Here is a 22,746-nt window from a genome sequence, read left to right as displayed (position 1 = left end):
GGATCTCCTGCTTATATGGCAGACGCTCTATCCGTCTGTGCCACCGAGAACACATTGTACTGTTACCACACTACATTTGTAGTGTCCCTGCCCACTATTCTCATTACTGGCAGCAGTCAATCTAGATATAAAACTCGTCTCCAGCCCCCGTCAATTAGGTTTTCCAGCAGTTCTTATGTCGTGTTAAAATGGTTGCGAGTGGTGCACCGTTTCTTGCAGACATGGTCGACGCTGTGTATTTGTGTGCCAGCAAGTCGGACATCTTCGTTCATGGAATGCTAATGGGTGCGTGCAAACACAACAGCGAATAGTTTCTGCCATTCTTTCACGTCTACGCGCTTACCCACTCACTGCAATGGTGCAAGGTCACATTACCGCCTAGTAGTGGCTCCGTACTATCTACAGCGCTTCAGTGACCATTGTGGTTTCGTAATGGAGTGACTCATATTTTGTACGTGGCCTTCTTCAGTGAGTACGCTTCTATAAGTCGGCCTTCTGAGATCCGACGGTGGCAGTGATGCCTAAACTGGCAACCTGCGCAAATAAATCGTGACCACGACTGTGAATTCTACGGTTTACTCAGATATCAGGGTCACGAATCCCTCAAAGAGTCAAAGCGACCTCATCTCACGGAAGAAACCCATTGGCATTTGCCTCAAGTGGTTTAGGGGAAACACGAGATGAATGGATAGTCAGACAGGCATGTGAACCCCTCTCCTCCAGAATGCAGGAGCAGTTGTGAAGTTGCCTACACACCACATGTGTATTAGCTTTGCTACTTGAACTTAAGTAGGGAAATCTTTGATTCGGAACTAAAGACAGATCTACAATAGCAGGTATTATTTAATGAACGTCACTCTCCTCGAAATCACATCGCACTTACTAATTTCATAGGTAGAACAGAAGAGTTTTGTTTCTCATTTTTAATTTTTTATGGGGTGCATCAGTGCAATCGTTACCAGATTTCTATATTTACTTTCATGTCTTCGAATGCTGTTGTAATTATTTTTTGGGAAAACAAATGTACAGTCATTGTACTGTAGTCTAAAGTTAACCTCACTTCGTTGCCCTTTTATGGCTAATTTGGTTTCCTAACAAACTAACTTTTACTTCAGGTTACCTTTTTCCGATTATTATTATTGTTGTGGGTTGGCAGGAGAGCCAACACCGTATTACACTCCTGGAAATTGAAATAAGAACACCGTGAATTCATTGTCCCAGGAAGGGGAAACTTTATTGACACATTCCTGGGGTCAGATACATCACATGATCACACTGACAGAATCACAGGCACATAGACACAGGCAACAGAGCATGCACAATGTCGGCACTAGTACAGTGTATATCCACCTTTCGCAGCAATGCAGGCTGCTATTCTCCCATGGAGACGATCGTAGAGATGCTGGATGTAGTCCTGTGGAACGGCTTGCCATGCCATTTCCACCTGGCGCCTCAGTTGGACCAGCGTTCGTGCTGGACGTGCAGACCGCGTGAGACGACGCTTCATCCAGTCCCAAACATGCTCAATGGGGGACAGATCCGGAGATCTTGCTGGCCAGGGTAGTTGACTTACACCTTCTAGAGCACGTTGGGTGGAACGGGATACATGCGGACGTGCATTGTCCTGTTGGAACAGCAAGTTCCCTTGCCGGTCTAGGAATGGTAGAACGATGGGTTCGATGACGGTTTGGATGTACCGTGCACTATTCAGTGTCCCCTCGACGATCACCAGTGGTGTACGGCCAGTGTAGGAGATCGCTCCCCACACCATGATGCCGGGTGTTGGCCCTGTGTGCCTCGGTCGTATGCAGTCCTGATTGTGGCGCTCACCTGCACGGCGCCAAACACGCATACGACCATCATTGGCACCAAGGTGGAAGCGACTCTCATCGCTGAAGACGACACGTCTCCATTCGTCCCTCCATTCACGCCTGTCGCGACACCACTGGAGGTGGGCTGCACGATGTTGGGGCGTGAGCGGAAGACGGCCTAACGGTGTGCGGGACCGTAGCCCAGCTTCATGGAGACGGTTGCGAATGGTCCTCGCCGATACCCCAGGAGCAACAGTGTCCCTAATTTGCTGGGAAGTGGCGGTGCGGTCCCCTACGGCACTGCGTAGGATCCTACGGTCTTGGCGTGCATCCGTGCGTCGCTGCGGTCCGGTCCCAGGTCGACGGGCACGTGCACCTTCCGCCGATCACTGGCGACAACATCGATGTACTGTGGAGACCTCACGCCCCACGTGTTGAGCAATTCGGCGGTACGTCCACCCGGCCTCCCGCATGCCCACTATACGCCCTCGCTCAAAGTCCGTCAACTGCACATACAGTTCACGTCCACGCTGTCGCGGCATGCTACCAGTGTTAAAGACTGCGATGGAGCTCCGTATGCCACGGCAAACTGGCTGACACTGACGGCGGCGGTGCACAAATGCTACGCAGCTAGCGCCATTCGACGGCCAACACCGCGGTTCCTGGTGTGTCCGCTGTGCCGTGCGTGTGATCATTGCTTGTACAGCCCTCTCGCAGTGTCCGGAGCAAGTATGGTGGGTCTGACACACCGGTGTCAATGTGTTCTTTTTTCCATTTCCAGGAGTGTACGTAAAATGCAGTGGAGCTGAAATGACATAAGGTTCATGAAGGCAGCTAACTGTAAGATCCAAAATTGACAGTAGCGTAATGTTTGGGGTTGACATATTTGTATATAGAAAGGGTAATATTTCCCTACTTCCTGTAGTTTGATGAGCCCATTTTTTCTACTATGCTGGAGGCAAGGACCAACTACATACGAAAGGAAAAAACTTCATCCTATGTTCGTTGATAGCGCTCCACTTCTTCTTTCCCCTGTGTCTGGCAGAAAAATGATTCGCAACCCGTTTAATATTTCTTTCGTTGAAAGATGTAGAATTTTATACGTAATGCTCTCCGGGTGGACGTCGACGTGGACTGTAGCACTTCTCACGACGTACGTGTGCTGTTAGGTGAGCAACATCTGCACTCTGAAAACGTGAGTCTACTACTGCCAGTCTTCACATTTTAGAAGCAATCGCTTTCAGACTGAAGTCGGAGCTTCTCTTTCGTCATACAGTTTAGCTAATGCCGAAGTCAGAGCATAAGGCGAAGGAAACGTTTCTTTCTCCGTTTCGTCTCCACAAGCTGGATCTTTTGCTTCATATTTTATTTATAAAGTCCGAAGCTTAAGCTTCAAAATTCGAAGAAAAAGCATTTGCTTTGCTTTACTCATGCAGCCCAATGTGATAACTCACATAGTTGCAGTTGTAGGTCAGTTTCTAGCGAAAAAAACATGTACCAGTTTTCATCTACATCTGCATTATACTCCGCAAGCCACCTAATGGTGTATGGCGGTGGGTACTTTCGGAACCACTATCTGATCCATCCAACCCTGTTCCACTCGCCAATTGTACATGTGAGGAATGATTCTCGGTCAGCCACCTTCCATGTTCTTGCGATGTGCCCCGAGTACTTTTTTTACGACAAAGATAAAGATTCACATGAAGGATCAAACTTTGACGACATAACCTACGTTGGAACCAGTGTTAGGCGCGAGTTGAACAAGATCTCGAAGAATGACTTCCCCGACAATTTCTCATGAATGTACTGTATGAATGAGCTGTGCCTTGTACCCAAGTTGGACGAGACTACAGGGAACACCTAAAGCATTAAAACCACCACCTCAACTTTTCTATATTTTTATTAATTCAGTCCTGAAAGTTTTGAGAATAACTGGATATGCACAGTATAAAACACTCAGAGTTCTGTGATTTAAAGAACGTAAATGAAGAGGTAGATGTAATCAGCCCTCATATACAGTCATCTGACGCAGTAAAGGTAGAAGCAGAGCACTGCAAAAAGTACATCAAGCAGAACAGATAATGGCTAAATCCTGCCACGTCACGGATACGAATCAGACAGCGAACACTGATTTGGTATTAAATTTTTTACTGAAAGATAAAAGAGCCGCATTCCATGACGCGCGGTCGAAGCTACTAACGCGTACAGATAACTTTTTATCCGGCCGGCACATAACTCAGGTGGTGATCGCAGCTGACAACTGACGTGACAAGGGCTAAGTCAGTTGCAAGCGTACAGTTACCCTCATGGTAAAAACACTCCGGGCTATGGTACGTACAGCAGGTGCGTTTGAAACAAAGGAATTTCTACGGAAGAATTAAATCGTTCAGGTACTTTTAAACAACTTTTTGACAGGGTCGTTAGATACTTTTAAATCAAAAAGCAGTAGCCATAGTGTTGTAGTTGTACTTTGTCCAGTCACTTTAATGTGACCACCTGTCAAAAGCCTGAATAACCTTGTTTTGCTGCGCGGATCGATAAAAGACGTGCAGGAAGAGATTTACTGAGGGTCTGGAAGGTACCGACAGGTATGTGGAGCCATGTCGAGTGCTGTGCCATGTCCAGCTGTGATAGGCGGAAGTGGACCCGCAGACTCTAGATAGGATTTAAATCTGGGGAGTTTGGTGGTCAAGGGAGCAGGACAAATCCATCCTGGTTCTCTCCGAACACTCATGTACGCAGAGAGCTGTGTGACCCTGGCTATGGCGCCGAGGAAAACCAAACTGCATGTAGGGGTGTACATGGTGCGTACATGTGTTGATCCATTGTCCCTTCCGGAATGACGAGATCATCTATGGAATGCCAAGAAACCTTCTCAAGATCATAACGCACCCTCCTTGCATCCATTCGACAACTGTTAAAGGGTGTTTGCCCTCCGTCCGACGGAGCATAAAACCTGATTCATCTGAGAAGGTCACCTTTCCACTTGCGGTATTGGCACTCAAATTCCAGCCTTCATCGCCGATGAACAGCGGTCAGATTGGGTGCACGAACCAGGCGCCTCCTGCAGAGGGCCATAGGCAACAACACTCTGCCCGTACAAACCTCCGCAGCCGCCTATGTCATCTATGTCATCTATGGTCCATGGTGCTCCACAGTTTCCTCGGCGCCGTTTTTTATAGTGCCATTTTACCCACACAGAACATATTAACCTTTAAATTCTACTGGCGAGTTAAATTGATAATTTGCATTTCAGCATTTGAGGCTGACTGCAGTACAATTCTACTGCCGCCAACTCATATTTCGCGGAAAGACCACAAAGATAAGATAAGAGAGATTAGGGCTCGTACAGAGGCATATAGGCAGTCATTTTACCCTCGTTCTGTTTGGGAGTGGAACACGGAGAGAAGATGCTACTTGTGGTACGAGGTACCCTCCGCCACGCACCGTATGGTGGATTGAGGAGTATGTATGTAGATGTAGATGTAGATGAATAGAAAATCTCCAGGTTGCACGAAATATAGGATGTTTCGGCGTATCTGGCTTAGTTTTCTTTACCGCGACCGTATCAGCTTAACCGCCCCAATATTGTTCGCACTAGCAAATCGGATTTCATAAATGAAATAGCAAGCAGATCGTGAGTAGTTACGAAAATTCGTAACGATCTCAGTGAGATAGCCGAAAAGGCGACTAAGCAAACTTCGTCCAAACTTATTATTTACATTCATACAGTAAGACTCACTCTATTTCCGTTGCGTAAGCTGTTAATGACATATAAAAAGATTTTATTAGCACGAAATAATAAAGTATTACGGAATGTGGAAAATAAGTTTAGTGGTTATTATTGTTCACACACACTGACTCGAACATAAACGTCTTAACTGTAAAAAGCCAGGAGAAGCAAAGACAAAGAGGGAATTAACAAGTGTGCCTAAAAAAAGACGGATGTGTCTTTACAAAGATAACTTAATTACTACACTAGTTACTCTAGACTTTACGCGTTATGAATGGGTGTTTCCTATACATGAGTCTTTTCTTCCACCTAAGTAAGACATTCTCACTAGGGTGGCAAAAGTCATGGATTACTTCCTAATATCGTGTTGGACCTCCTTTTGGCCGGCGAAGTGCAGGAACTCAACGTAGCATGGCTCTGAGCACTATGGGACTTAACATCTATGATCATCAGTCCCCTAGAACTTAGAACTACTTAAACCTAACTAAACTAAGGACAGCACACAACACCCAGCCATCACGAGGCAGAGAAAATCCCTGACCCCGCCAGGAATCCAACCCGGGAACCCGGGCGTGGGAAGCGAGAACGCTACCGCACGACCACGAGAACAACGTAGCATGGACCCAACAAGTCGCCGCAAGTCTCTTACAAAAATATGGAGCCATGATGCCTCTATAGGCGCCCATAATAGCGGAAGTGTTGCCGGTACGCGTTGTTGTGCACGAACTGAACTTTCATTTACGTCCCATAAATGTTCGATGGGATTCATGTCGGGTCATCTGGGTGGCCAGATCATTCGCTCGAACGCCCAGAATATTCTTCCAGCCAACCGAGAACAGTTGTGGGCCGGTGACATGGCGCACTGTCATCAATAAAAATTCCATCTTTGTTTGAGAACATGACTTCCATTAATGGCTGAAAGTGATCCCCAAGTAGCCGAACATCCGGAGGACCCAGCCCAAGCCATGTAAACATAGCTCAAACCATTAAGGAGCCACCACCAGCTTGCAAGGCGTCTTCTTGACAACGTAGGTCCTTGGCTTCGTGTGGTCTGTGCCACACTCGAACGCTACCATCAGCTCTTCCAACTAAAATCCAGACTCATTTGATCAGGCCATGGTTTTCCAGTCCAACGGATATAGCCACGATCCCACTACAGGAGTTGCAGGCGATGTTAGCGAAGGCACTCGTGTGGGTCGTCTCCTACCATAGCCCATTATCGCCAAATATCGCCGCACTGTCCTAACGGATACGTTCGTATACGAGGTAACACCGTCGTTGGTGTTGAGAGGGGAGGGGGAGAAGTGGGTCCATATGTTGAGTCCTGGTGTTGCCTGCCTATTCCGCCAGCTGGCGTGCTCGACGCCCACCACACTTTCCACCATTGCAGGGGGTCTTCATGCCACCCACTGCGTCATCCCTTCCAACCCTTTCCAGTTGAGCCATCATTAGAGGAATCTGTAGTCTTGTGGCAATAAGACAACTATTCTCAGTCTTACTGGTCCAGTAAACTATGCACATGAACCACTTCGCCCACAGCTGCAACCCATTCAGCGATCACCTACTGGACTCTGCCTGGCACTCATGCAGCGAAAAACACTGAATCGGACACTGTACTGATTGAGTATGGGCTGTCACGAAGAGGTCTGAGTAAGCAGGTATGACTCACTGACGGAACTTGTGCTGGTGTAGGCGGGCGCCAGCACACCAGGCGCCAAAGAGGTTGCGAGAAGATCGATAGAGGCCAAAGACAGACTGGCAAGAAATGTGCCGCCAACGCCCGCTCGGCCGCCAGTATTTAGAGGAGGCGTCTGCAGCCCTGGAGATATAAATGAAAAAAAAAACAATACATGAACCGGACGTTTCACCCGAAGATGACGCTCGGAAAACTCGTCGAAATGTTGTGACAACAACGTCATGACTCGGTCAATAACACGAGAAGATTTCTGTAATCATAAGAATAATGCCTCCGGTATTGAGCTCACTGCTTCAGTCCCACCTCACTGTCTCGTAAGCTTGTACGTCGAGCTGCACGAACAGCTCAAGTTCTGACTTTCACGAGCGATCGAAAATCTGTGGCAGTTTTGGTGATCCGGCCTCGTATGAGCCAGGAAGAGCAGCAGCAGCTGTAGCAGCTCCGGCTGGGCCGGTATACCCTGGCGGCGGCGACAATGTTTTATCGCGAGGTAAAAGCGAAGACACTCCCGCAATGAGACGGCGGCCTGCAGGGAGGCAGCGGCGCCGCTAAATTGGAAATTCTTGTGCCCGGCGCGGCTGATGAGATGGAGCGGGCCGCCTCATAACATGTGACGCCGCGCCGCTCCCGGGACTCGCAATATTAACGGCCCGGTATTCGCGACCGGATGTGCCAAGCAGGCGGGCCAGGTGCCGCGCCGCCGCCCACTGCAGCGTAAATCCCTCCTCGCAAAGGCCACCACCGTCACCGTCTCCAGCGGCTCCTAGTGCTCGCTGCCTGACATTTCCACGATATTTAGCGCGACTCGCGACGGCCTCATGCAATTACCAATCTTCAGCTGACAGGTATTATACATTTTAATCCAGATATACGTTGTTTGTTTTAGTTTTTTAAATCTATAGCTACATACACAAGCGTTAACAACATAAGGGAGAAAATCACTTTCCAAGTAACATAGCTCGGAGAGACTAAAACCATACACTGAAAGAACTTCTATAGTACAGAAACAAATACTGAGACGGACAGAACGGACACTTTTATTCAAAGACAATCGTTACACTGCAACCACCGCGATTTGTTACGCTCCTCTGCACTTAAAAAAAAAAAGGCGGGGCATGGTGTGCGACTGCCACGAACGGCACTGCATGTTCTGCAACCTGACCCCATGCTGACCACAAGATTGCTAGGGAGTTGTTCCATTACTTCACCAGCGCAGTTGACAGCTGCTGGATGGTCGTGTAACGGGACGTCCTCCTCTAGCATTACTTTCCCTCAACAGTAGTTGTCGATACCAGTATTATTTTTCGAATTTTTTCCCGGTCAGTGTTATCTCAATTGCTTTTCTGAAAACTTTCATATGATTTTACACAGACTATTCTATATTTCAAGCTAAAATTTATGAAAAGAAATTACTTAATGAATAAATTTTAGTTTCGATATTATAAAAAGGTGGGAATTTAAGGTGATGGGACCTGGATAAACTGACTAAACCAGAGGTTGTACAGAGATTCACGGACAGCATAAGGGAACCATTGACAGGAATGGGGGAAAGAAATACAATAGCGGAAGAATGGGTACATCTGAGGGATGAAGTACTGAAGGCAGCAGAGGATCAAGTAGGTAAAAAGACGAGGGGTAGTAGAAATCCTTGGGTAACAGAAGAAATATTGAATTTAACTGATGAAAGGAGAAAATATAAAAATGCAGTAAATGAAGCAGGCAAAAAGGAATACAAATGTCTCAAAAATGAGATCGACAGGATGTGCAAAATGACTAAGCAGGCATGGCTAGACGACAAATGTAAGGATGTAGAGGCTTATCTCACTAGGGGTCATAGATAGTGCCTACAGGAAAATTAAAGAGACCTTTGGAGAAAAGAGAGCCACTTGTATGAATATCAAGAGCTCAGATGAAAACCCAGTTCTAAGCAAAGAAGGGAAAGCAGAAAGGTGGAAGGAGCACATAGAGGGTCTACACAAGGGCGATGTACTTGAGGACAATATTATGGAAATGGAAGAGGATGTAGATGAAGATGAAATGGGAGATACGATACTGCGTAGGTTCGAATCCTGCCTCGGGCATGGGTGTGTGTGATGTCCTTAGGTTAGCTAGGTTTCAGTAGTCCTAAGTTCTAGGGGACTTATGACCTAAGATGTTGAGTCCCATAGTGCTCAGAGCCATTTGAACCATTTTTTTGATACTGCGTGAAGAGTTTGACAGAGCACTGTAAGACCTGAGTCGAAACAAGGCCCCAGGAGTAGACAATATTCCATTAGAACTACTAGCGGCCTTGGGAGAGCCAGTCCTGACAAAATTCTACCATCTGGTGAGCAGGATGTACGAGACAGGCGAAATAGCCTCAGACTTCAAGAAGAATATAATAATTCCAATCCCAAAGAAAGCAGGTGTTGACAGATGTGAAAATTACCGAACTATCAGTTTCATAAGTCACAGCTGCAAAATACTAACGCGAATTCTTTACAGACGAATGGAAAAACTGGTAGAAGCCGACTTCGGGGAAGATCAGTTTGGATTCCGTAGAAATATTGGAACACGTGAGGCAATACTGACCTTACGACTTATCTTAGAAGAAAGATTAAGGAAAGGCAAACCTATGTTTCTACCATTTGTAGACTTAGAGAAAGCTTTTGACAATGTTGACTGGAATACTCTCTTTCAAATTCTAAAGGTGGCAGGGGTAAAATACAGGCAGCGAAAGGCTATTTATAATTTGTACAGAAACCAGACGGCAGTCAAAAGAGTCGAGGGCGATGAAAGGGAAGTAGTGGTTGGGAAGGGAGTGAGAAAGGGTTGTAACCTCTCCCCGATGTTATTCAATCTGTATATTGAGCAAGCAGTAAAGGAAACAAAAGAAAAATTCGGAGTAGGAATTAAAATCCATGGAGAAGAAATCAAAAAATTTAAGGTTCGCCGATGACATTGTAATTCTGTCAGAGACGCAAAGGACTTGGAAGGGCAGTTGAACGGAATGGACAGTGTCTTGAAAGGAGGATATAAGATGAACATCAACAAAAGCAAAACGAGGATAATGGAATGTAGGCGAGTTAACTCGGGTGATGCTGCGTGAATTAGATTAGGAAATGAGACACTTAAAGTAGTAAAGGAGTTTTGCTATTTGAGGAGCAAAATAACTGATGATGGTCGAAGTAGAGAGGATATAAAATGTAGACTGGCAAGGAAAGCGTTTATGAAGAGGAGAAATTTGTTAATATCGAGTATAGAGTTAAGTGTCAGGAAGTCGTTTCTGAAAGTATTTGTATGGAGTGTAGCCATGTATGGAAGTGAAACGTGGACGATAAATAGTTTGGACAAGAACAGAATAGAAGCTTTTGAAATGTGGTGCTACAGAAGAATGCTGAAGATTAGATGGGTAGATCACATAACTAATGAGGAGGTGTTGAATAGGATTGGGGAGAAGAGAAGTTTGTGGCACAACTTGACTAGAAGAAGGGATCGGTTGGTAGGACATGTTTTGAGGCATCAAGGGATCACCAATTTAGTATTGGAGGGCAGCGTGGAGGGTAAAAATCGTAGAGGGAGACCAAGAGATGAATACACTAAACAGATTCAGAAGGATGTAGGTTGCAGTAGGTACTGGGAGATGAAGAAGCTTGCACAAATTAGAGTAGAATGGAGAGCTCCATCAAACCAGTCTCAGGACTGAAGACCACAACAACAACAATCGTTACACCGCGATTTGTGACGGTCCCTTGCACTTTTAAAAAGGTGGGACATGGTGTGCGACTGCCACAAACGTCACTGCATGCTCTGCAACCTGATCCCATGCTGACCACAAGATTGCTAGGGAGTTCTTGTTGTAGAGTGTTCCATTATTCCACCAGCGCAGTTGACAGCTGCTGGATGGTCGTGTAACGGGACGTCCTTCTCTAGCATTACTTTTCCTCAACAGTAGTTGTCGATACCAGTATTATTTTACGAATTTTTTCCCGGTCAGTGTTATCTCAATTGCTTTTCTAAAAACTTTCATATAATTTTATATTTCAAGCTAAAATTTATGAAAAGGAATTACTTTATAAATAAATTTTAGTTTATATATTATAATCGATATGTAGTAGTTCTGAACGTACAGTTAAAATTTTTTTTATAAGCATCTGAAATTGCGAATTATTTGCACACTTAAAATTTCTGTTATTAATGACGCAATCCTGTACTGTTTACTGTGTTTATTTCTGGATTCCTTTACGAAGTAGTAATCGAAATTAATAATTCATTTGTTAAGAAAAATTGTAAACCCTTTGGAATACGAATATTTGTGCATAGTGTGTAGGAGTCGTAAGCTTGTCTCAGATGTGATCGGACGTATTTGTGTGTAATAGGGGAAAACAATATAATTTCAGCTTTGTTCATGTGAAAAATCAAAATACTATTGAAACGTCCCCTTTGGAAAATTATGATATATGAAAGGTTCCCTTAGAAAAAATTATGAATGACTGTGCTGGTAAACTTCTACGTTATTTGATATAAAGACAGCTGAGTAAAACTGAACGTACTCAGACAGTTCTCTCTTTACTTATTCTGATCATCACTAAATTTACACACAATTTTTTTTAGCGCAACGCAATCTGACTTTCAATAATCCCTACAAAAGAATGCCCCTGACTAACAATAACCTTAATAACCTATAACTTTCATGAATCACTACCTCACAAAAATCTTCGTTACTCCAACTACTGCAATACAGCGAGCGCCAATACTGCCAGCTAAATAAAAGATTCTAACTACTGAAGTCACTAACTACTGATAGTCATAGCAAATAAAAGATTTTGATAGAGAACAAACAATATATTTACCTTAATAATGTTCAGAAGTCATCATATATATCTATCAATTCAAGACAACCATCTTTACAAATTTCCTTTTTCTGGTGGACATACGTCCAGATCGTCCGCTTATAGTAACCTCTCAAAACTCTAGCATCTCTCCACATCCACCACTGCTGGCAGCTCACCTCCAACTGCCCAACGCTACGCGCTGTTCACATTGAACTGCCCCACACAGCACAGTCAGCGATTTTCATACAGAGCGCTACGTGGTGTTACCAAAATAGGAACCTAAACAGCCTACTTTCACTGTATGATATACTAAAATGTGAGAAAATCAGTGGAACAAACATTTACTTAAAAAAAATTCTGCATCAACAACACTCTAATTATTTAATTCCAACGAATCGTGATGAATCAGGCCCCTAAACAAGAACTGGAGCCATCTCTACATGGCAAACTAAGTAAACTTGAAAGTTTATTGTAATCTTCGCTCCTCTCAAATCTTCATAAAAGACTTTGTTTATTAATTACTTTAACTGGCAATGTTTAATGTGGACAGTAGATGGAAGAATGAGGTGTGGGGGGGGGGGGGGGACATTACAGTCGTCGGTGCTTGTTGACGTCCTGCAGTATGTCAACCCAACGCATCCCACAAATGCTCGATGGGATTTAGGTCGGGTGAACGAGCAGGCCAGTCCATTCACCGAATATCCTCTCTTTCGAAGAGCTCGTCCACCCTGTACAGTTCGATGGTGGATCCAGACTCCCATTCATAAAGATATTGGCGAAGTGCGTATAGGACTCGCGTGCTGAGGGTTCCGTACAGACCCACTTATGTGTATAAATAGTTCATCCAGCCCGGAAATCGAAAATCTCGACGATTTTTGCCTGTTATCAGTATCGATACTGGCAAGATATCTGTTCCAAGAATTCCAAGACCATATGAAAAACTCCACAGCAGTTCCTGAGACTAATCCGGATATAGAAGAAGAAACGAGCAGGGGACTTTAGTTTATATATGTAGGAGAGATGAGTTGATAAAATATTTTTTTATTTACTTTCTAACACCTGGCTACAACTTACATTTGATTTTTGCATGCTGTAATATTTTTTATTTTTCCATAATGCTTTTGACAGATGATGCGTGCAATGTAATTTATAACGGAAAAAAGATGGCTCTAGAGCAATGGGACGTACAATATACGTTTTACCAAGTGCGTTTGCAAGTATAAAAATATGTGATTTAAGTGTGAGAGAGGGCATGCTTCTCTCTCACCTATTTTATGCATACGGAAAATTATTAAAGATTTCATTACAACCTGACGTATCTTGAGGAAGACTCTAGAAAGTTAACGGCCTGAGCAGACGTTGATGGAGCCTGGTAGGGCGCTAAAAGCATGACGTATTTTTATGGTTCTTAGATCGCCATGTTGGGAGCTGAAAGCAATTGACAGTGAGCTCATCCCTCAGTTAATCTTGCCGGACAGGTCCACAGCCATGCAAGGCACACAGGGCAGCCCCTCGCCGAGACAGATCTCCAGCATCTTCCCCCTCTGCGAAAACTTAAAAAAGGCAGTAATTGGCGGTATCTTTTTTTCCAGAGATGCAGGTTTCTTAACTCTTGTCCTGGTTCAACATGATTTTGTGCTGTCGTGTGGGAGGGGAGATGTAGCGCCTCTAGAGCCCTGTGATTGGCTCAAGATGGGGTGAAGGCGGTGTCGTTCATGCACTTTGCGACAAAACGGATTTTTTTCTCTGGCGAGGTGTGGGACTTAGGTCTGAAAGCACTTCTAGTCGAGGCTCTTGCATGTGTGGTTGGTACTTGGGACCTGTCCTGCGACTGACTTCACTTGCGAGTAGTTTATACTGGGGAGTCTGTGGTGAAGTTCTTACTGTACCGACAGTGTGACTTCAAACGACTCGGACTGCTCATTAACCGAGGGCACACTTATTCGTTTTTGGTTTACCAGTCTTGACGTTTGGTAACCTTGCGTGCATTGTTGTATAAGTGAGCCAAGTTGGTCCTTGGTACCACCAGCGAATGGGTGTGTCACACACTGAAATCTACCGTGATTTCAGGGCTCTGGTAGAGAGTAAATTGCGATCCATCTGCCTGATCGCTAGACATAGATTTTTGCATTTGTTTCGTGGGCACAATTGTTGCACAGGTGCCGCCTCCAAGTCACACCTCTGCCGCACACATGTCACCAGTTGCAATTTACATCACTGCATGAAGCAAACAGGGTAACGTACTGCCGCTAAGGAAATGTCGGGGCGTACAGATCTCAATCGCCACTTGCTCTCAGCTGCACTTATATGGAGAAACTTCAGTAGATTTGATCAATCAAAGTCTGCTCAGCATCAGATCAATTCAGATTGCGTTATCCACATTTTTAGGACCAGAGTTAAACCATCTTTTCCAACCCAGGCCCCTTGTCCAATATAGTCTTAAACCACCTGTAAGTTGTTTAGGAAATTCAATCAATTGTTTAGCATAATTTATGTCTGTTTTAAAGAAAAAAATAGATGTTGTTATAACACTAAAATTATGCCAACACAATCAGTCAGCTAAACTCATGCTCATAAATTAATAATAATGCTGATAAATGGTGAAACAACGCTCTGGTGGGCGGTTTGCCGGTTTAAATCACCTCGGGGTATGACCATGTCGTGCATTTGACCTGCTGTCGTCGCACGGTGGCGCTGGCAGCAGTCCACATATGCAGAGGTGCGTTGGTGCATGTCAGAGTACGGTGCAGCGAGTAAGTGTGCTGACGTTTTCAGACGTGCTAATGGTGACTATGTGTTGAAAATGACTCAAAGAACACATATTGATGACGTTATGAGGGGTAGAATACTAGGCGACTGGAGGCTGGTCAAACACAGCAGGTCATAGCACGGGCCCTCCGTGTACCACAAAGTGTGATCTCAAAATTGTTGCAACGATTCCAGCAGACAGGAATCGTGTCCAGGCGCGACGGTACGGAACGTCCACAGCGTACAACACCACAAGAAGACCTATATCTCACCATCAGTGCCCGCAGACGGCCACGGAATACTGCAGGTAGCCTTCCTCGAGACCTTACCGCAGCCACTGGAACAGTTGCCTCCAGACACATAGTCTACAGACGACTGAACAGACATGGTTTATTCGCCCGGAGACTTGCAAGGTGCATTCCACTGACCACTGGTCGCAGGAGAGCCCGTAAAGCCTGGTGTCAAGAACACAGTACATGGTCATTGGGACAGTGGTCGCAGGTTATGTTGACGTACGAGTCCAGGTATAGTCTGAACAGTGCTTCTCGCCGAGTTTTCATCTGGCGTGATCCAGGAACCAGATAACAACCCCTTAATGTCCTTGAAAGGGATCTGTATGGAGGTCGTGGTTTGATGGTGTGGGGTGGGATTATGATGGTGCACACACACCCCTGCATGTCTTTGACAGAAGAACTGTAACAGGTCAGTTGTATCGGGACGTCATTTTTCCCAAGTATGTCCGCCTTTTCAGAGGTGCAGTGGGCCCCACCTTTCTTCTGATGGATGATAACGCACGGCCCCGCCGAGCTACCATCGTGGAGGAGTAGCTCGAAACAGAAGAAATCAGGCGAGTGGAGTGGCCTGCATGTTCTCCAGACCTAAACCCCATCTAGCACGTCTGGAATGCTCTCGGTCGACGTCTCGCTGCACGTCTTCAAATCTTCAAACCCCTACCACACTTCAGGAGCTCCGAGAGGCACTGGTGCAAGAATGGGAGGCTATACCACAGCAGCCGCTCGACCACCTGATCCAGAGTATGCCAACCCGTTGTGCGGCCTGTGTAAGTGTGCATGGTGATCATATCCAATACTGATGTCGGAGTACATGCTCAGGAAATAGTGACGTTTTGTAGCACATGTATTTCGGGACAGTTTTCTCAACTTATCACCAATACCGTGGACTTACAGATCTGTGTCGTGTGTGTTCCCTATGTGACTGTGCTATTAGCGCCAGTTTTGTGTAGTGCCACGTTGTGTGGCACCACATTCTGCAATTATCCTTGAGCATCCTTATGAGCATGAGTGTAAAAGGTCCCCACCGGGTTACTTTTCAAGTGGCCGTGTCCTTTGACAGTATTGCTTTAGAAGCTTAAACGTTTTATAGCGATAAGAACCGACAGACCTTAGTATCTGACATAAATTTCAACTTTACGCCTGTCCCGTCCCTGAATAAGAGGGGTCCTAACAGATGGATAGACAGATGGATAAAAAAATTTTTTCGATTGATAAAACTACAAAGTAACCATTTTTTGATTTTTTCCTTCATTTTTACGATGAAACCTTGCTTCTTGCCAAATTTGGGCAAAAGGAGGTACACAATAAGTTTCGATGAGTAAGTTTGCGAATATCAAAATATGCGACATAATGGTCGGATCTTTTGACTTTATTGACTTAGAAGCTCAAATTTTTATATCACCAAAGAACTGTGGGTCTTAGTATGTGACATAAATTTCAACTTTATTCGTCTAACGCTTCCTGAGAAAAAGGATTCTTAACAGTTGGATAGAAAAACAGATAACAAAGCGGTTATATAGGTGTTAATTCTTAACTACTGTTCTACGGAACCCAAAAAATGAAGTCAAGAGCCAATGCACCCCTGAAAAGACGCGCATGCGGATGGAGTACAAAGGCATCATAACGCTGACGGGTGAGTGTGTCCTGTTCCATGCAACATTCTGCCTCCCCCCACCATAACACCTGGACCGCAAAATGATCGTGTTCGGCAATATTCCTGCATGCATTACGTGTTCCCACCTCACTCCATTTGAGCGAGCATCCAAAATCACTACTTATACTGAATCTGCTTTCATCCGAGAAGAACACGCGAACCCACTCTTCGTCGGTGTAGTCCTTATATTTTGGCACCACTGCAAACGGTATCGCGAATGTGCAGATCTCAAGGGAACACAAAATACTGCTTGTCTAGCAAAGAGACCACCTCCATGTAGTCACCCTGCCATTGTGGCGCGTGTTATTACATGCCTCGCAGTCCTGTTAAATGTGGTTGCAGCTGCTCACGCTGACTGATGTGCGTTCCTTCATGCTGTTGGACAATGCAGCGGTCTTTTGCTGCTATAGCTGGCCGTGGGCAAGAGTGTCTGTTGTTTGGAACGTTCCCCATGGGTACGAAACAATACTGTGACCAATACCAAATTTCTGAGCTACATTCGTCAAACCTTATCCTCCTTTCAAGTTCGTGATAATTCTTCCTTGTGTGAAGTCATTCAAATGTTGTATCCGGGCCATGGTCATGAAAACGACCATCACAGTGAATTGTAACTGCTCCCGTTCCTTCAACTGCCTCTGCCTCATGTTGTGGGGCCAGCCCCATTTGGGGCTATAGTCGCACTGACCTCATGCTATGCTGTGTGCAACTTCCTGTGCACAGCTGGGAGATTTCTGGCAACATGCTCCCCACCTTCGTTCATTTGCATCAAGTAATTAATATGTGAAGTCACTTTATCTATCTCGTCATTAAGTTCTTCAGAACAGTGTATATACTCCGCAACCCACGTTAAGGAGTGGGGGCAAAGTTCCTTTGTGTATCACTGTCACTGCTCTCTTTCCCAGCTCGTCAGGAATGCTTAAGGAAGATTATTGGTGTATCTTCGCATGAGCTTGAATCTCATTTGTTTTACCTTCGTGGCCATTTCGTGAGAAAAACAGAGGTGAAAGCGATGTATTAGTTGACTCTTGCAGGACGGTACGCACTCGGAACTTCAAGCTCACCGTGATGCATGACGCCTCTCTTGCAGCGTCTAGCTCTGGAGCTAAAGTAAGCATCTCCGTGATGCTTTCGTGATTACTGAATGAACCCCTAGCGAAACGCGCTGCTCTGTTTTGGATTTGGATCTTCTGTTTCCTCTATCAATGCTTCTTGTATGAATCCCAGACTGACAAGCAATATTCAGGTATATCTCAAACGAGGGTTTGTTACGTACTTCCTTTGTTGATGGATTCCAATTCCTGAGGATTCTTGCAATGAATCTCACTCTGGCATCTGTGTTACTTCCGAGTCGTTTTATGCCGTTGTTCAACTTTAAATCGCTTCTGGTGCATACTTCTACACATTTAATGAATACGATTGCATCCAGTGATTGTCCTACAGTGGTGTAATCGTTCAATAACGGATCTTATAATCAGGCCAAAGACACAGTGTGAATCCTACAATCATCGTTGTACATTGCACACTGGAAATAGACTTCTTACTTACTTTGTTGGGCCAGTTATGTAATTCATTCGACTGGAGTAAAATTCAAAATGCAAAGGCTCAGCTTTCATGTTGTCGACCCTGTTTAAGGTTATCCATATATTGCGAAATCCTATGAAACTGTTAGGTATTAGGATGTTATTTGATAATAATTTTTCTAATAACAGGAGCCACACGTTTCTGTATGTGTCCTTAATTGGCGTTGCTTCACTGCGTTGAAATCTTGTTTTGAATTTTTTGGGATCATATTTGTCTTTATGAGCATGTGCAGCTTGCAATCATTGATGTGTGTGTGTGAAGAGGTTGAGATTTTTGGTAAGTGCAGGGTGATGTTTTGTCGCATTAATCCTAAAACTGTATTCGCCTATGTAACTGAGCAGCTTAGTGCCCACCGAAGTTAGCAGGAATGAGCATAACCGTTTGGTCAAAGTAATATGACTATGAGTGAAATGAAGGATGAGACAATTAAGTTGAAGGTACAGGATGGAGAGACCATTATGTTCCATGCGAATGAGAGCAGTGTACTGGAAATGACCACGTAAATAACATAAGGAATGAGGAAATTAGTCCAGAGACCCAGGAAACGATTTTAACTTCTGACCCCAGACAAGAGACTGTAGTGGTGGAACCGTTCCAGCTCTTCGAATACGCAGCAGACCCGTGGCGAGACTGGCCTTTGTGTCTACTAATATCAGTATTCTTAAAGAACTCTTCCAGGAACGGGTGATAAAAAAGAAGAAAGAACACCAGGAACTACTTCAAGTAGAGGACTGGAGGAATTTAGAAGCATTTTGGGGAACAAAGAACGCCAATAAATGCAATAATCGCGGAGGGTCTGTGTAACATGGAGTCACTCTGATGAGAAATTAGGGAAGTCGGAACTGAAGTAGAGGGAGTCAGTCAGTGCAATATCGAAATCACGAACACAGAGGAGGAAGTACGCAAAAGTCAAGGAGAAATACAAGAATAGTTAGGGAAGAGAGCCACATCCATAGAAGGTGTTCGGTCAGGGTTCAGATGGAGTACTTGCTGATGAATCTGCAACACTTGAGATTGTTATAGAAGTACTTGCTGAGCAAAAGAAGATCTTCGATAGTCTACGCGAACAGGTGTCGCAGCAGAAGGACGAAATTCATGTGGTGACCGACAGGTTGGAGGTTTTAATCGCCGCTGTTAAACAATTATCATTACATAATCACAGTGACTGGGCCTGTACGCAACCCGCTGCTGCATGCAATAGCGAGCGAGTCTAATAAAGCTAGGCAACTGAGAAGCTTTGTTGCATCTGTAACAAGCGAGTGATAGCAAAGGGATGTTAGCGTGGAGTGAAGGAGGTTCACATACTCTCTGGATACAAACCGCTGTGACGTAATATGAAACAAAGGAGAGACGCTGATGAACTGCTGGAGTTGGAGGATAGGCTTTCATATACAAAGCGATGCTCCCCTTGCCGTACCTGATTTTAGACAAGATGCGGCTGAAGTAAACGACGATGAGAATTGGTGTCGTCTTGTATGTTCAAAAGTACACCATTTATCCCAGCCCTAAAATGACCTGCATCCATGTCCATGTATAGAACAATTTGCAGTCTCACTACCAATCTCATTCTGGCCACGATTTATGATGCAGTTTATCTGTGATCATTTACATGACAAGCCAACAACACGGATGAGGATAATCAAGCATGACTGTAAGAATTATGAAAAGTTGCACATTGTATTCCTAGCACAATTCGGTCTTGAAGCACAAAATATCGTGTCAAGCTCAGCACATTAATGAACTGTGCTGACTCTGACTTCCATTATCCAATTTTATTCTTTAAATAATCTTTAAATTCCTGAAAATTTTATTCTTTGAAAGGAACCAGCAGCTTAATTCTCCATATGAACTGCGAAATATGATAGGAATATGCCTTACAAAACTTCCACATAGGTTACATTGGGAGATAACTGTTATGGGACTGTAAATACAGGATGTTAAATCCCAGCAACCTTTGTATCAGGAGCTCAGTTGCAACAGACATATCGAGGATGTGTACGTAGAGGAGAGGAGTGGTCATATTCCCCACAGTTTGGATATGATAATAACCGAAGTAATCGGCCACAGTATTTTAATTATGAAAGAGCCAATGGCAGTACTCTCCATGTAACCCTTGCAACTGAAGGTAGGTGACTGCAGCAGGATTACAATGGCTGAGATCATTTTGTAGAGAGCTCACGATCTCCAAATGTGGGTGCACATCTTCGTTTAGTGAAAATTAGTGCTCCAGATCTGTGTGACAACGAATGCAACGTGGCACAGAAAGATGACAGTAAGAAATAACAGATCGGTGATACAGTTGATCATTAGAACAATATGGAAGTATTACAGAGGAAAGGAAGCTGAAGAACATAGTTTTAGCAGAAATTAGAGAGATCATATTACAAGAGGACGAGGAAACGACTTCTGGCAGGTACCCTGTTACAAATACCAGTATTAAAAATGTAGTTGTACAATGTATGTCTAATTTTGGTGCTGAGACTAAATGTCTTTCTTAGAGGTCAAGAGAAGAAAGCTTGCCTTGTAATGCCATTACAAAAGACGAAGATAACTGGGAGAATAGCAGGAGAAAGCGGTGATGTTAAGAGTCAAGTAGGTATTGTGTTTTAATGCCAATCAAATGGTTGGACTTAAAATGTTTTTCTATGTTGTAAATTTTTATCTTGTAAATTTTTCTTGTACACTAGTTCGATGTTATGCTGGTCTAAGAGCGTATCATGCCTCGCAGTTGTGACACGAATAACCAGGCCAGGGTGCCTGGGTGAAACAGCAAGCAGCCACCCTCCTTTGTCACAAGGGGAGGCGCTAACGGAACATGACCGCTGGCTACACCTCATGAAAGGTGGCTGCTTTTTCTCAACAAATTTTAATTCGCCATGCCACACTACACACGCACAGAAATGTAACAACCTCATACTATAAGAAGAGAATATTTCTAATAATTGAAAAACCACGATCGCTTCAATATCGTTTACTAGATGACCGGTTTCAGCCATCATCGGATCTGTGAAGGTATAGCATAACAGGTTTGAGGGAGGGCTTACATGAGTTAACTATATACATTACAATTATTAAAGAACCACATACCTGAAACGTGGATTAACATTAATATTTGTCACAACCAATAAAAAATAATAAAAAACTGCTCTCATGGTCGTTCTTTGCATAAAATATAAAACTGAAGTCACCAGATGAAACTACCACTACTCGCCTAACACCGGTCGGCATCATCACTGCCCTATTCCGCGCAGGCTTACCTGCTGTGATTCTAGCGGTTCACAACCGCCCATCAGATATCGCTGCCCAAGCAGCGCATACACAGTCCCACGGTATAACCACTCATTACTACTAAAACACAACTTTACTATAACTGCTTGTCACATACCCATGCAAAGCCCACATTTGCGCATACATTTCCTGTACGTACTATAATCACTATAAAGTACGTCAATTACAAAGCAAAAGCATCTGAGGCACAGACATTATCCATTAGTGCCTTACAAAACTACATATTATAATTTACCTTTATTCATATAAGGACGTCAGGAATATGCACACAGAAAGCTGTTCATAATACGACTTAGATACAATGTGACGAGCGATCAAAACCTGTATGCTGTGCCTTACCTGTCTAGGCACTATGGTCTTAGGTATTGTAAGCGCTAAAAAAGAACATACACTCCTGGAAATTGAAATAAGAACACCGTGAATTCATTGTCCCAGGAAGGGGAAACTTTATTGACACATTCCTGGGGTCAGATACATCACATGATCACACTGACAGAACCACAGGCACATAGACATAGGTAACAGAGCATGCACAATGTCGGCACTAGTACAGTGTATATCCACCTTTCGCAGCAATGCAGGCTGCTATTCGCCCATGGAGACGATCGTAGAGATGCTGGATATAGTCCTGTGGAACGGCTTGCCATGCCATTTCCACCTGGCGCCTCAGTTGGACCAGCGTTCGTGCTGGACGTGCAGACCGCGTGAGACGACGCTTCATCCAGTCCCAAACATGCTCAATGGGGGACAGATCCGGAGATCTTGCTGGCCAGGGTAGTTGACTTACACTTTCTAGAGCACGTTGGGTGGCACGGGATACATGCGGACGTGCATTGTCCTGTTGGAACAGCAAGTTCCCTTGCCGGTCTAGGAATGGTAGAACGATGGGTTCGATGACGGTTTGGATGTACCGTGCACTATTCAGTGTCCCCTCGACGATCACCAGTGGTGTACGGCCAGTGTAGGAGATCGCTCCCCACACCATGATGCCGGGTGTTGGCCCTGTGTGCCTCGGTCGTATGCAGTCCTGATTGTGGCGCTCACCTGCACGGCGCCAAACACGCATACGACCATCATTGGCACCAAAGCAGAAGCGACTCTCATCGCTGAAGACGACACGTCTCCATT

This window comes from Schistocerca cancellata, chromosome 9 (genome assembly GCF_023864275.1).
Source record: "Schistocerca cancellata isolate TAMUIC-IGC-003103 chromosome 9, iqSchCanc2.1, whole genome shotgun sequence".
NCBI lineage: Eukaryota > Metazoa > Arthropoda > Insecta > Orthoptera > Acrididae > Schistocerca > Schistocerca cancellata.
The sequence above is the reverse complement of the archived record's forward strand: the minus strand, read 5'-3'. Positions refer to the sequence as shown.